The sequence below is a fragment of the Humulus lupulus genome, chromosome X (assembly GCF_963169125.1).
Source record: "Humulus lupulus chromosome X, drHumLupu1.1, whole genome shotgun sequence".
NCBI lineage: Eukaryota > Viridiplantae > Streptophyta > Magnoliopsida > Rosales > Cannabaceae > Humulus > Humulus lupulus.
In genome coordinates this window covers 266,523,820-266,538,864 of record NC_084802.1, presented here as the reverse complement: position 1 = coordinate 266,538,864, position 15,045 = coordinate 266,523,820, and positions in this window count along the sequence as shown.

Sequence of the window (15,045 nt, the reverse complement as noted above, 5' to 3'; positions counted from 1 at the left end):
GTTACAGGGACATCCCACAAATTTTTAAAAAAATTTAAATAATTTAGGATGTTGAAATTATAATTGAAATAATATGTTGTACGCGTGCTTGTATATATACTAGATACAAGCAACGTCCAATATGCATGTTTGCTTAGTTTCATTTATAAAATTTATTAATTATTTTTATTAAATTTATACTAATATCATATAAATTTCAAATAAATATCTTATTTTAATTAAATAATTAATTTATTTTTGTTTAAGTTTATGTTTGTTTTTGTTTTTGAATTTGATAGTAATAACAAGAGATCATATATTATATGTTTAATGTAATATTAAATATTATAAGTATTTTTTAAATTTAAGTTTCTTGCAAGTTTTTTTTTTTTTAAATAATTTGTTGCTAATTAATAGTAGAATATATTATATGTTTAATATGATATTATTCTAATAAGTGAGTTTAAGTTTAATTAAATTTTATAAAACGTATGATTTTATTATTTTTAAATAATTATCATTGTAAAATATCTAAAAAATATCATATATTTTTTTTAATTATTTATTTTATTTTATTTAAGTTTAAGTGTGTACAAACTACCATTAAATATAAAAATATTCTGATAAATATAAGAATATTTTGTTAAAATTAACATTAAAAAAATAGAAAACAATTAAAATAAAAAAAATTCATTATCTACACAGTTATTATATAAAAAATATATATAAATAATTTATAAGGCGCGTTAATCTTCGGAGAAAGGTTATCATTCACACGTATTCTAGATATTGTATTCTTCAAGCCATCATGTTTATTTATTTATTTATTCTTTGACGTTATTGCTTATGACGGTACGCAAATTGAGTTAGTTGATACATATAAATATTGATATATATGTTTGTGATAATAAACTTCTTTATTTTTTATTGCATGATTTAAATATTATATATCACGATTTTAACTTAAATATTATTCTCCACTATTTGAGGCAGTAATTATGTAATTAACTGTAGATATATATATATATTTTTTTTTGCCATATCGAAATCCTATATATTATTATACAATACAGTAACAGCTGATGAATACTGGGTACAGCTTTTGAATTAGTTTTACAAGAACCAAAATGAATGTATGGAATCTTTTATTTGATCAATTATTAGTGGTATGCAGAAAACTTAAAATATAATAAAATTCAAGCCAGCTAGCTGAATCAATTAGAAACTTTCAACAAAAGTTGGTAAGTTTGCACCAATAAAAGTAGTTTTATAATCTTGAAGTGAATGACAAGTAGCCCCTTGCAGTATCCCAAACTGATATTGTTATTCAAATTTTTACATCTTGATAATAGTTACACAGACAAATGTCGAATTGACAAATATCTCAATCATGGTATTCTTCTTTGACATACAAATTTGATCATCACACAAAATGTACAAGCTATGTACAATAATAAATGATCATATTAATCAACAGTTCTCTATCTGGAAGGAGACTTTAATTCTGATCATATAATGTTTAATTAAATGCATCTATGGTATGCAAGAAAGAGAGCACTACTACAATCTAGATATTAATCATCTGTCATAAAAGATGGGTTCCGCTTAAACCAACTTAACATATATTCATAGGTCGGTTTACACAGAACTGACCTATCATGTATGTCAAAAGTAAGCATGGGAGACCGGTTACGCAAGAATCGACCTACCAAACCGACGTACAATGTGGTCATGATAAGTCGGTTCTGTATCAACCGACCTACCATGTCCTACCATGCCGACATGGTAGGTCGGTGCTATGTGAATCGACTTATCACGTCACATTACTAGTTATTTTACATTATTTTAATTTTAAAATATATTAATTTATTTAAACTATAAATATATATAAGTTATTAGTGTATAAAATAAATGTAAAAAAGTTTATATTTATTATTATTACATTATAATATTTTTAAATATAAATTAATTAATTAAAATAATAAACTATTTGTAATTTAAAAATGTAATTCTATTTTATAAATAAGAAAATATTTTAATTTTATAGTATTATTATTTAAAATAAAAAAAAACTTTATAAAATAATTTAGAGTATCTCTTTAATAATATTTTAAATGACATGGTATGTTAGTTGTGTGGGAAATAACTTCTCATGCGATATGGTAAGTCGGTTGTGTAGGAATGGACCTATCATGTGACATGGTAAGTTGGTTGTGTGGGAACGGATCTATGGTTGTGTGGGAACGGATCTATCATGGGACATGGTAGGTCGGTTGTGTGCGAACAGACCTACCATGTCATTATAAAAACATATTATTAAAGATACTCTAATTTTTTTTTTACATTATTGGAATTTTAAAATATATTAATTTATTAAAACAATACATATATATAATTTATTTGGGTATGAAATAAGTAGAAAAAAATTTATACTTATTAATATTACATATATTATAAATTTTGAAATATAAATAAATTAATAAATTAATTAGTTATTAAAAAAATTTAATTTAATTTTTATAAATAAGAAAATAATTTAATTTAATAGTATTGATAATTTAAAATAAAAAAAAACTTTATAAAATGATTTAGAGTACCTCTTTAATAATTTTTTAAATGACATGGTAGGTTAGGTTAATTGTGTGAGAAATGACCTCTAGCAATAAACTATTCAGACCCATCCTAATTCATGTTTCATGTATATAAATATATATATATATATCTTCTATATAAAAAATGTGAAGATAACGAAATTCTTGGTTTTAACGGTTTGTTTTGTTAATTTTAACGAAATATTATAAATATTTAATGGAATATACCTTTAAAACTAACTAAAAATAGATATTATTAATTACATTAATAAAAATTCAAATATTATAAAATATCATTATTGTAATAATATTAAATATAAGACTACATGTGTAATAATTATATTAACATTGTTGACGCGGTTCTTCGCCAACAGGTAATTAAGAGAAAGAGAGAAGAGGATTAGTGCTGAATGTAGAACCGTAACAGATATATGATCTTAGTAAATGAAATAAGTGACTCAAGACACGTTTTTAAGTGGTTCAAAGGTTAAAATCCTTGTACTCCACTAGTCAATATTATTGATATATTCTGGGTATTTGGTTACAAAGTATATCTCTCTGGAGACTATTTTTTCCAACCCTTATCAACTCCCAGGGTCTCCATATTTATAGGAGAAGGCACATGGAAGTTGGTAAGGAGGTCATCCCGTGACCTTATTTGTCATATCAACTCTGTGACATTCATGATTAATTCCTAAACCTGACACATAAGTATGGTCAAATCGATAGATAAGGAGATAATGGGCCGCACGACCCAACCCAGCCGTGGGTGTCTGAACACGCACGTTCCTGCAGCGTGTCCGAGAAGTAAGGGAGATATCGGACACGTGATGTCAGATATATGCACGTTTATCTTGCGTGTGTTGACTTTACAAGGGGTCACAGCCTCCATATCTAGCTCGTACCACGAGCTGTACATCTGACCCGACCTTTGGCCTTCCGATTCCTTGCTCCAGTCTTGGGAGTCTTGGCGAGTCCTTGAGGATTCCTCGAGCTAAGGGGGGTACGACCTCAAGACAGGAGCTCCGACCTGGGGGATGTTTATGGACTAACCATGATTAGTCCGAACCTCGGCCTGCTAATCAGCTCGTGGGAAAATCAGGGCGTACATCTGCCCCCCAAGCTCCTGCTCGTGGTATATGACGTCATATATAAGACCATAGTAGGGGCTTTTAGACTTCCCCCCAACTCTTCGCATTCCACTCTTTATGCAGGCACCTGATACGTGGCACATCGTGGGTGGTGACGGTACGTCTTACGAGAACCGCATTTTATGGCCTAGCCTATGCCCAGCCCTCGTTTGATATTTCGAGTGGAAGGCCTCGGATCCCTCATCAAGGCCATCCAAGAGCCTTCTACACATGATCCTTCACGCATATAAAAAGGGGGTGCCCACCCTACGCACGGGCCACCCTTTCATTCGAAATTTTTCAAACCTCTTTTCCTCTTTCCTCTCCATATTCCAGAAGAACAAAACCCTTGACTCTGTTGCTGGCATTTTCATCGTTCAAGAAGCTTAGGCGCACGGATTTCTCCGAAGCTTTGGAAGCTACTACACCGACGAAGCTCCTACCAACGCAACACTCTCGTCTACCTCCCAGTCATACACAGTAAGTTTCCTGACCCTGCATACTTTGAAAACATGATACTGTAACTCAGGTAAAAAATTTCACTGTAGCCGCATGCAAGGGTTTTCTGGGTTTTGTGGATATGGAGGGTGACAGCCCTTTTTTAGGTTAGGGTATATTTGTAGGAAATCGCTTTAGAGTATGGGTTTCAGGATACCTTTTCTGGGGAAAATTTCTGGGTAGGAATTTTGGGTGCAAAACCGGGTAGCTTAGGGAACACGCCTCATAAGCAGTTTTGTAATTTTCTGCCTATTGAAACTTTCCCCCCAAGGCAAATTCTATTCTGAACCCCCTGACACACGAATTCTGAGTAATCTGGGATCTGTTGGGAGTATATGCGCGTGTTAGCTGAACCGCGTGGTTCCACTCTCCACGAGCTGGGCTTACCTCAGCTCGTGCAAATAATAATTGCTTCTTCCTCCTGCTTGGGTCGCCTTTTCTAAAGTGTTTTCTTTTGTTCGCTAGGCGACCAGATGGCTCCAAAAAAGAATCTCCCCCAGAAGAACGTTGGAAGCTCGGCCCCCAGCAGGAGAAAGGAAAGGCGGTGATGCCTAGCTCCCCGATACCCCGTTTCGGGCCGGCAGTGGAGAAGGAGGTCGAGGTGGCCCCTGACGCATTCTTCGAGGCGGAGAGAATCGTCTCCAAGATAACCGATCAGACGAAGATTAACAAGCTCTTCCTCACTCACAACATCGCGCTGGGGAAAGCCTCCGTCATTGCCTGACCTGCTGCGGAGGGCGAGCAGAGCTGCTCGCCGCTCAACGAGTCGTTCACGGCCTGGAGCGGTGAACACTTTAAGGCAGGGGCCTTCCTTCCCTTGGATCAGTACTTTGCTGATTTCTTGAACTTCGTGGGGTTGGCCCCATTTCAGCTCCCCCCCAACTCCTACTGTCTGCTAGCAGGGTTGAGGTACTTATTCCAGAAGCATGAGTGGGAAGTCCCCACTCCTGCGGATATTTTATATTTCTTTTGCCTCAAAGCCAACCCGGACCAGCGGGGGCGAGGCGACGGGTTTTACTATTTAACCCGTTTTCCCAACACGGCGGCGGTCATCGAGCTGCCTAGCCACACTAATGATTTTAAGGACCAGTTCTTCATGTCGACTGGTTTCCGGAACTGCGAGCACCACTATTTCAATCGTCCTCGTAAGTTGCTCCCATCGTTAGCTCGCCTTTTAAGCGTTATTTTAGCTTCTCCCATACTCCATTCTGACTCAAACTAATCTTGCAGCCATCTTCGTGAGGATCGAAAAGTCTGTGACCCTCGGGGGCCAATATGACACGCTGGCGGGCTTGCCCGCCAGCGAGAAGGATTATCGCGCGCTCGTGACGGACGAGACGATGGTGTTCTGCAAGCTGATTTTTCCAAATCAGACCTTGAACCTAAAGAGGCCCTGGGGGCCGCCCCCAGCTCGGGACACCAGACCTGTCATCGTGGAGGAGGTCGCGGGTGAGGAAGACGAGGAGGACGAGGAGGCCGAAGTTCCGCTCGTGAGGAGCAAGAAGAGGACCTTGGACGTCGCCCAGAGCATGGGCGAGGAGAGGATCCAATCCGGAGCAGCCGCGGGTCCTTCTGGCCAAGGTAACTCTTGCTTGTTTAGGAGTCTAGATAGGGCCGCTGCAGACCCCCGGCTGGCTAGGTTCAATCCTAGGCAAATCGTCCATCATCACAGGAGCGATCCGGACTTGAACACACTTCTGCTCCATTGTGTCGACCAGCTCGTGCTGGATCACCAAGAGAGCCGGCCTAGGGGTACCGTAGTAATAGATAATACCCTAGCCTTTAGGTCGATCCTATTCAAAGAGTATGGGACCAACCTACGCACATGGCCATCACTCCAGAGGGGTATCTATGCTCTGGGGCTTAGGCAGTATGTAGAAGAATCTAGCCCCGAGTCAGAACCGGACCCAGAACTTACGCCAGTTCGGGAAATAATTGTCTTAGGCTCTTCCAGCTCGGGGGGTAGGGTTCCCTTAGTATTCGCACACTTTTTTAGCTTTAACCCTTTGTCTTTATCTCTGTATGATTGTTAACTTGTAATAACCATGTTTTCTTTTTTTGTTTGACAGAGGAGATGTCTCAGCCCGAGGATAGCTTGCGGGGCGTGGTCTTCAGGGGGAACCCCTCAGCCGGGCCAAGACAGAAAAGGCTCCGGGGTTCCAAGAGCACTGCTGGGGTCTCCACTAAATCTCCGGCAAAGGAGAAGGAGAAAACCCCGTCAGACCAAGTCGTGGGGGCGATTCTTCCTGCTGCCGGAGCAGGACAAATGCCTCCACCGCCTCAGCGAGTTCCGCCTGCCACGCAGGACGTAGGAATGGAGATCGGGACTCCGTCTGTGGTGGCCTCCGATGTACGCATCTCGGTCAATCCCCAGGACCTGGAGAAGATCCCAGAGGCCTTCCGGGGAACGGTGTACGAATCGATGAACTACGCCGTTAGCCATATCTATAAGTTCACCAAGAAGGAACTCCGGACTATTGAGACAATGAACTCGATTGACGTTATGGACTCTTCGATGAGCATGACCCTAACGGTAAGCTGCCCTATTCTTTTAAAGCTTTTACCATTATACTCTGCCTTATTTTTCCTCTAAGCCAGTTTATCTTTCATTCCTCGCAGGGTGTCGTCGCCCTTCACCGGAGCATCATCAGGGCCAGAACTCAGCTCGATGACATGAGGACCGAGCACCAGGCCACCCTTCAGGAGGTTAAGGCGACTAAGGATGCCTTGGCGACCTCGAAGGTCGAGTTGGAGAAGACCCAGGTCGACTTGGAGAAGGCCCGCCTGAAGGTCCAGGGGCTCGAGACCTCCCTTGCCACCTCGCAGGCAGACCTCGAGGTAGCGAAGACTGAGATCCAGGCCGCCCAGGCCGCCCTGGAGGCCAAACGGGCCATCTCGGAGCAGTCCATGCAGGATCTGTTCTATCACTGTTGGGTCTACAATCTGGAGGCTAACTTCTGTTGCATGCCACCGGGTCTCTGGGCGCGCTTGCTGGTGAAGTTCCAAGCTCGCCTCGACAGAGAGGCGCCGCCTTCGGAGGCTGGGGAAGCCTCTGGTGTGGCGGAGCAGGGTGAAACGGCGACCTCCAAAGGGCCGACTGACGGAGCTTAGGGCGCTTTTTCTCTTCTCTTTTTTCTTTTTTTTGTTTTTGCCTTCGAATATTTTGAAGTATTTTTTGTAACCTTTGCATGAGGTGTTTTCACCTCGAGACAATTTGCCTTACACCTTTAATTCACGTTTTTTCATGCTTTTGGCTACAATATATATATATATATCTTTTTGATAAACTTAGTTCTTGTTAACCGCTATTTATATCTCGGGCTCTTTGAAAAGAACAGCGAGCGATAAATATATTTACATCAATGTCTAAGTTTTATGACCCAGTTAAAACCAGGAACTTATTTACAAAACTTAGTTCGTGTTAACTTTTATCCGTATCTCGAGCTCTTTAAGAAGAACAAGGAGAAATAGATTTAAATAAACTTCTAAGTTTTATGACCCGGTTAAAACCAGGAGCTTATTTGGAAAACTTAGTTCGTGTTAACTTTTATCCATATCTCAAGCTCTTTAAGAAGAACAAGGAGAAATAGATTTAAATCAACTTCTAAGTTTTATGACCCGGTTAAAACCAGGATAGGACTTAGTTAGCGTTAACCCTTATCCATATCTCGAGCTCTTTAAGAAGAGCAACAATCCATAGATAAGGATCAACATCTAAGTCGTTAAGGAGACCTGGTTATATCCAGGTACCATATGCCCCCCAAGTAACTGAGAAAGGGTCTTTCGTGGTTACTTTAAGATTACAATTGCAAATATGCGTAAAAAGCTGATTTTTATTAATACATAGAAAGTGGCCTTCTAGGCCTTACAAGTGGATCATTGGTAATATTTCTTTAAGTGGATGGCGTTCCAAGTCCGTGGGACGGTCCCTCCATCAAGTCGAGATAACTTATAAGTTCCCTCCTTGATGACTTCGATGACCTGGTAGGGTCCTTCCCAGTTCGGTCCCAAGACTCCATCTTTGGGATCTTTTCCGGCCAGGAAAACTCTTCTTAGGACCAAGTCGCCAACGCTAAAGGCGCGTTTTCTTACCTTGGTGTTAAAGTAGCGAGTGATCTTCTGCTGATAATGGGTGAGCCGGAGTTGCGAATCCTCTCGCCTTTCATCAACTAGGTCTAGGGAATGGCATAGGAGCTCATGGTTCCGACCTTGGTCGTAGGACTGGACTCTATGCAACAGAACCTTAACTTCCACGGGGAGGACTGCTTCACTCCCGAAGGTTAGGGAGAAAGGAGTATGACCCGTAGGAGTCCGATGCGAGGTCCGGTATGCCCATAGGACCTGGGGGAGCTGTTCCGGCCAGACTCCCTTTGCTTCATCTAATATTTTCTTGAGGCTCGCCTTTAAAGTCTTGTTGACAGCCTCGACCTCGCCGTTCGCCTGAGGATAGGCCACGGAAGAGAAGCTTTTTACAATTCCATGCTTGTCACAGAACTCGGTGAACAGGTCGCTGTTGAACTGAGTGCCGTTATCGGAGACGATCTTCTTGGGCAGGCCGAAGCGACAGATGATGCTTTTAATCACGAAGTCAAGCACCTTTTTAGACGTGATTGTTGCCAACGGCTCTACCTCGGCCCACTTAGTGAAGTAGTCGATGGTGACCACGGCGTAACGGACCCCGCCCTTTCCAGTGGGTAGGGCGCCCACTAAGTCTATTCCCCAAACGGCAAATGACCAAGGGGCCGAGATCATTTTTAGCTCGACTGGAGGAGCTCGGGTAACTGCAGCGAATCGCTGGCATTTGTCGTAGCTCTTTACGTATGAAATCGAGTCTTTGGACAGAGTCGGCCAATAATAACCTTGCCTGAGAACCTTTAAAGCCAAGCTCTGCCCCCCGGTGTGGTCTCCGCAGAATCCTTCGTGAACTTCCTGCAGGATGGCCTTCGCTTCACTCAAAAGAATGCACCGGAGGAGAGGTAGGGAATGCCCATGTCGATACAACACCCCATCGGCTATCGTGTATCTCGGAGCTTGATAATGGACTCGCCACGCGTCGTTACGTCCCTCAGGCAGCTTGCCCACGATGAGATATTCAAGAATGGGGGTTATCCAGGTTGGCCTGGCGTCGATCATCTCGACCTCTGCCCGATATCCTTCTATACTTGGTTTTTCCAAGAATTCTATTGGCACCAGCCCCAGGGTCTCTGTCTCTCCCGAGGTGGCGAGCTTGGCGAGAGCATCTACATTAGTGTTTCTTTCTCGAGGTATCTGTTCGATCGATCCTCGCCCAAACGCGGATAGCTCGGCTTTTACCTTCGCCAGATAGGCGGCCATCTTGGGTCCTCGTGCCTGATATTCGCCCAAGGCCTGGTTAACCACGAGTTGGGAGTCACTGAAGCACTGGATGGAGCTCGCTTTTAACTCCCTGGCTATCCTTAGACTGGCCAGCAAAGCTTCGTATTCCGCCTCGTTGTTGGAGGCCTTGAACCTGAACCTTAGCGCTGAGTGGAACCTATGTCCCTCGGGGGATATTAGAATGATTCCGACCCCGGAGCCATTTTCGTTGGATGAACCATCTACAAAGATCTTCCACAATAATTGGGGCGTGGTGAGCTGAGATGAGTCTTCTGACGGATCCTCCTGGAATCCCGTGCACTCTGCCACAAAGTCGGCCAAGGCTTGAATTTTTATAGCAGTTCGTGGAGTGTAGAAAATCTCGAACTAACTGAGTTCGACCGCCCACTTTAACAAACGACCCGATGCTTCAGGCTTTTGAAAAATCTGCCTTAGAGGTTGATCGGTCATGACGTGTACCTGAGCTTGGTCCTCTTCTCGTACCAGTACGGCGCTAGCTGCATCCTGAGTGACAGCTAGGTAGAGAAAAAGAGGTCTCGCCTGTCTTGGTCTTGGATAGCACCGGCGGCTCAGCCAGGTGCGCCTTCAGGTCGAGGAATGCACTTTCGCACTCCACTGTCTAGTCAAATTTCTTGTTCCCCCGAAGCAGGTTGTAGAAGGGCAAACACTTATCGGTTGACTTGGAAATAAACCGGTTCAGTGCGGCCACTCTCCCTGTCAAGCCCTGGACATCTTTCCGCGACCTAGGCGAAGGAAGCTCGAGCAGTGACCTGATCTTGTTGGGGTTTGCTTCGATTCCTCGGGTATTAACTATGAACCCCAGGAATTTCCCAGATGCGACGCCAAACGTGCATTTCTGGGGATTGAGCCTCATGCCATATTCTCGTAGTATTTTAAAACATTCTTCCAGGTCGGAAACATGGTTGTCGGCAGTCTTTGACTTGACAAACATGTCATCAATGTACACTTCCATGTTTTTTCCGATCTGGTCCGCGAACATTCTGTTTACTAGCCTTTGATAGGTAGCTCTGGCGTTCTTCAGACCGAACGACATGACCTTGTAGCAATAGACATTAGTCGGGGTTATGAAGCTGGTGTGTTCCTAGTCCGCCGGATTCATCGCTATCTGATTGTAGCCTGAGTACGCGTCCATAAAGGACATGAGCTCGTGCCCCGCCGTGGCATCCACCAGCTGATCGATCCTTGGCAATGGAAAACAATCCTTGGGGCAGGCCTTATTCAGGTCGGAGAAGTCAATGCAGGTCCGCCATTTCTCGTTGGGCTTTGGAACTAGCACTGGATTGGCGACCCAAATTGGAAATTTGGCTTCACGGATAAAGCCACATTTTTTGAGTCGGGCCACTTCTTCTTCAAGGGCTTCAGCTCGGGTTGTTCCTAGACGTCTTTGCTTCTGAGACTTGGCAGGAATGCTTTTGTCCAGATGGAGCGTGTGCATGATGACACTCGGGCTGATCCCTACCATGTCCTCGTGCGACCATGCGAATACATATAAATTAGCCCGAAGAAACGTAATCAGCTCCATCTTCCCCTTGCTACAGAGGATTTTCCCGAGCTTGACCATCCGTGATGGATTTTGTGGAACAAGGTTCGCCTCCTCGAGCTCCTCAATAGCCTAGAGCTCGGACTTGTCTTCGCCTATTCGGGGGTCAATGTCCTCACTAAGGGCGACACTTTCCCCTTTGGCGTCTTGAGGATTTTCAATCTCAGGAGCCGCCAAGGGTTCCTGGGATTCCTCTTCACTCAGAATGGCCATAGCCAGCTGCCCGGGTTTAGATTTTCCCTTCATGGAAATGCTGTAGCATTCCCTGGCAGCGAGCTGATCGCCCTTGATGGTGCAGACTCCTGTTGAAGTAGGGAATTTCATGGCGAGGTGTCGAATGGAAGTGATAGCCTCGAAAGCTATGAGTGTAGGTCGGCCAAAAATGGCGTTGTAGGCCGTGGAGCAGTCAATGACCATGAACTTGAGTAGTTTAGAGACTGTCCGAGACTCTTCTCCTAGAGTGATCACCAGCTCGATCGTCCCTATCGCTGCCGATCCTTCTCCCGAAAAACCATACAGCATCATGGAGGTTGCCTTTAGATCAGCGACAGTCAGACCCATCTTCTCTAAGGTGGATCAGAATAAAAGGTTCACCGAACTCCCGTTGTCTAATAGCACCCTTCTTACTTTCCGGTTGGCAAGCTGGACTGCTACAACTAAGGGATCATTGTGAGGGAACTGGACATGGTCCGCATCTTCCTCCGTAAAAGTGATCGGTTGCTTCTCTTATCGTTGCTGTTTTGACTGACGCTGCTCCGGGACGAACTCCACTCCGTTGTGAGCTTTTAGTTGATTCGCGTATCTCTTCTGGGCGCCTCTGCTCTTGCCAGCCATGTGCGGGCCTCCAGAGATGGTGGATATCTCTCCTCCGACCACGGTAGGAGGGATGTCCTGATCTACCTGAGCCCCGAGTTGACTGGCTGGGGCGTTTGGAGCAGGCCGACTCGCCGGGACCCTGTTCCGTGAGTATTGAGCCAAGGGGCCGGCTTGGATGAGAGTCTCTATCTCATCTTTGAGATGCCTGCAATCATCGGTATTGTGTCCGACGTCGTTATGAAAACGACAGAATTTGGAAGTGTCTCTCTTTCCCTTGTGGTGTTTCAATGGTTCCGGCCTCTTCCAGGGGACCCGAGTAGAGTTGGCCAGGAAGATACTTTCCCTGGACTGGGTGAGTTTGGTATATGTTGTGAACACGGGCTTGAACTTGTCTACAGACTTATTCTTCTTTTGGCCGTGTTGATTGTTTTCACCATTCCCCTTTCTTTTGCTTCCGCTGGCTGGTTATTCTGTGTGACGTCTGGGGTCGCTACCACGACCTCCGTCTCTACTCCAGCGGGCTGCTCGGGAACCTGGCTGGTTCCCGCGGCTGAGGCTTCGGCTTCTTCCAAATTTATCCATTCTTGGGCTCTATTGAGGAATTCGTTGACCGAACTGACTCCCTGCTTTTGTATATCCTTCTAGAGATCTCCTCCAACAAGGATTCCGGTTCTCATGGCCATGAGCTTGGAGCTTTCATCCGCGTCCCTAGGTCGGGCAGCGAAGTTCGCGAATCTGCTCAGGTAGGCCTTCAGCGTCTCGCCGGGCTGCTGTCTCACATTGGCCAGGGAGTCGGCCTGAACACGGGCGGCCTGAGAGGCGCGGAATGCCCTTTTGAAGTCGGCTGAGAAGGTCTTCCAGGAGCTGATTGACTGTCTTTTACTTTGCTTGAACCACTGTCTGGCAGGTCCGATCAGTGTGGAGGGGAAGATCAAGCATCTCAGCTCTGGGCCATCATTAGGGTGTTGAACATCCCTAAATGGTCCGACGGATCCCCGTCCCCGTTGAACTTTGACAAGTGAGGCATACGAAAGCCAGATGGGTATGCCGTCGCTGCTATGTTGGGGGCGAAGAGTTCCATCTCATCTCCCGAATCATATTCGTCTTTTTCTTTTTTTGACAGGAGCTTCCTCATCAGTTCCTCCATCTGAGTTAGGCGCTCGAGGGTTTGGTCCTGAGATCCTTGGTTATTCCGGGGCTGCTCAACAGCTCCGGATCCATCGTACATATTAAGTGGGTTATTGCCCCTCCTATCTTGAGATAGGTTGTTTGGGACATTCCCTCCGTTACGTACTTTGGATCGGGCCCCCCCCCCCCCCCCCCCGAGCGAGCCTGACTACCATCTCTAGCCCGATCCTCTCTGTGAGAGTTGAGGCGATCTCGAAGGTCACTTCCCTGGGTGGTCTGGTGACTTTGTGCCGAACTTAGTCGCTGACGTAGGTCTCCTCCAGAGAGATCACTTCGGCGACTGCCGGTCCAATGACTCCTGCTGGACAGGCTTGGAGTCCGTCTTTGGTGGCGAGAACCTGAGCTTTCTTCCGGCGCCCTGCTACACCGGGAAGGTCCCGCTGATGGTGGGTTTCTCCTACTACTCCCGTAAGCTGGAATGTCTCGGATAGGCTGAGGAGGAGACGGATATCTGATTGGAGAAGGAGGATGCCTGACTGGGGAGGCGATCCTAGTTCCGTCTGGACGGATCAAATTTTGTGGGGGCCTTTCGGCCCTGCCAACTTGCTGGTCCCGCGCTGGACGATCTGGACGAGGCGCAGGACGGTCTTCGGGGATGGGCTGACGTCGCGGGCCCTCCCCGGATCTCCTTCGAGAATTTCCTCGAGCTCTCCTGGGCGTCCTCGAGGATGGTTGAGAACTAGGAGTTGACGTCCTAACCGAATGGCTCTATTGCTGTTGTCCGGGTCCAGGCATTTCCCCGAAGTTTGCGTCTCGATGATGCGATGAAGGGGTGGAGTTGGCTGCTAGAAGCCTGTCCGAACGGCTATGTCTGGACCGATTACCCCGGCGAGACTTAGGAGCCTCACCTTGCCTCTCTCCAACGTTAACGTTGGTTGTGAAAGGGGGTAGTCGGGCCAGGATATCCTGGATTTGCTGACTAGCAGTTGCTAACTGGCTCCTCAGCTGAGCGTTCTCCATCTCCACCGTAGTATAATAACACGGGTTCGGATTAGGTGGCCGGGGCGCCGAACTACCAGTATCGTCTTGGCCCGCCGGCTGCTTTCTTGGCCGCTGCTGGACTTCAGGAATTTGTCCATCAGGGATGGCGGTATGATGAGCCTCCTGCCCATCATGTTGTTCTGTCTCATTGCCATGCCTGGATCGAGTAGTCACCATAGTTGGATATTTTTAGCAGCACTAATTGAACTATCTCTCAATGAGAGCACCAAACTGTTGACGTGGTTCTTCGCCAACAGGTAATTAAGAGAAAGAGAGAAGAGGATTAGTGCTGAATGTAGAACCGTAACAGATATATGATCTTAGTAAATGATATAAGTGACTCAAGACACGTTTTTAAGTGGTTCAAAGGTTAAAATCCTTGTACTCCACTAGTCAATATTATTGATATATTCTAGGTATTTGGTTACAAAGTATATCTCTCTGGAGACTATTTTTTCCAACCCTTATCAACTCCCAGGGTCTCCATATTTATAGGAGAAGGCACATGGAAGTTGGTAAGGAGGTCATCCCGTGACCTTCTTATTTGTCATATCAACTCTGTGACATTCATGATTAATTCCTAAACCTGACACATAAGTATGGTCAAATCGATAGATAAGGAGATAATGGGCAGCACGGCCCAACCCAGCCGTGGGTGTCTGAACACGCACGTTCCTGCAGCGTGTCCGAGAAGTCAAGGAGATATCAGACACGTGATGTCAGATATATGCACGTTTATCTTGCGTGTGTTGACTTTACAAGGGGTCACAGCCTCCATATCTAGCTCGTACCACGAGCTGTACATCTGACTCGACCTTCGGCCTTCCGATTCCTTGCTCCAGTCTTGGGAGTCTTGGCGAGTCCTTGAGGATTCCTCGAGCTAAGGGGGGTACGACCTCAAGACAGGAGCTCCGACCTGGGGGATGTTTATGGACTAACCATGATT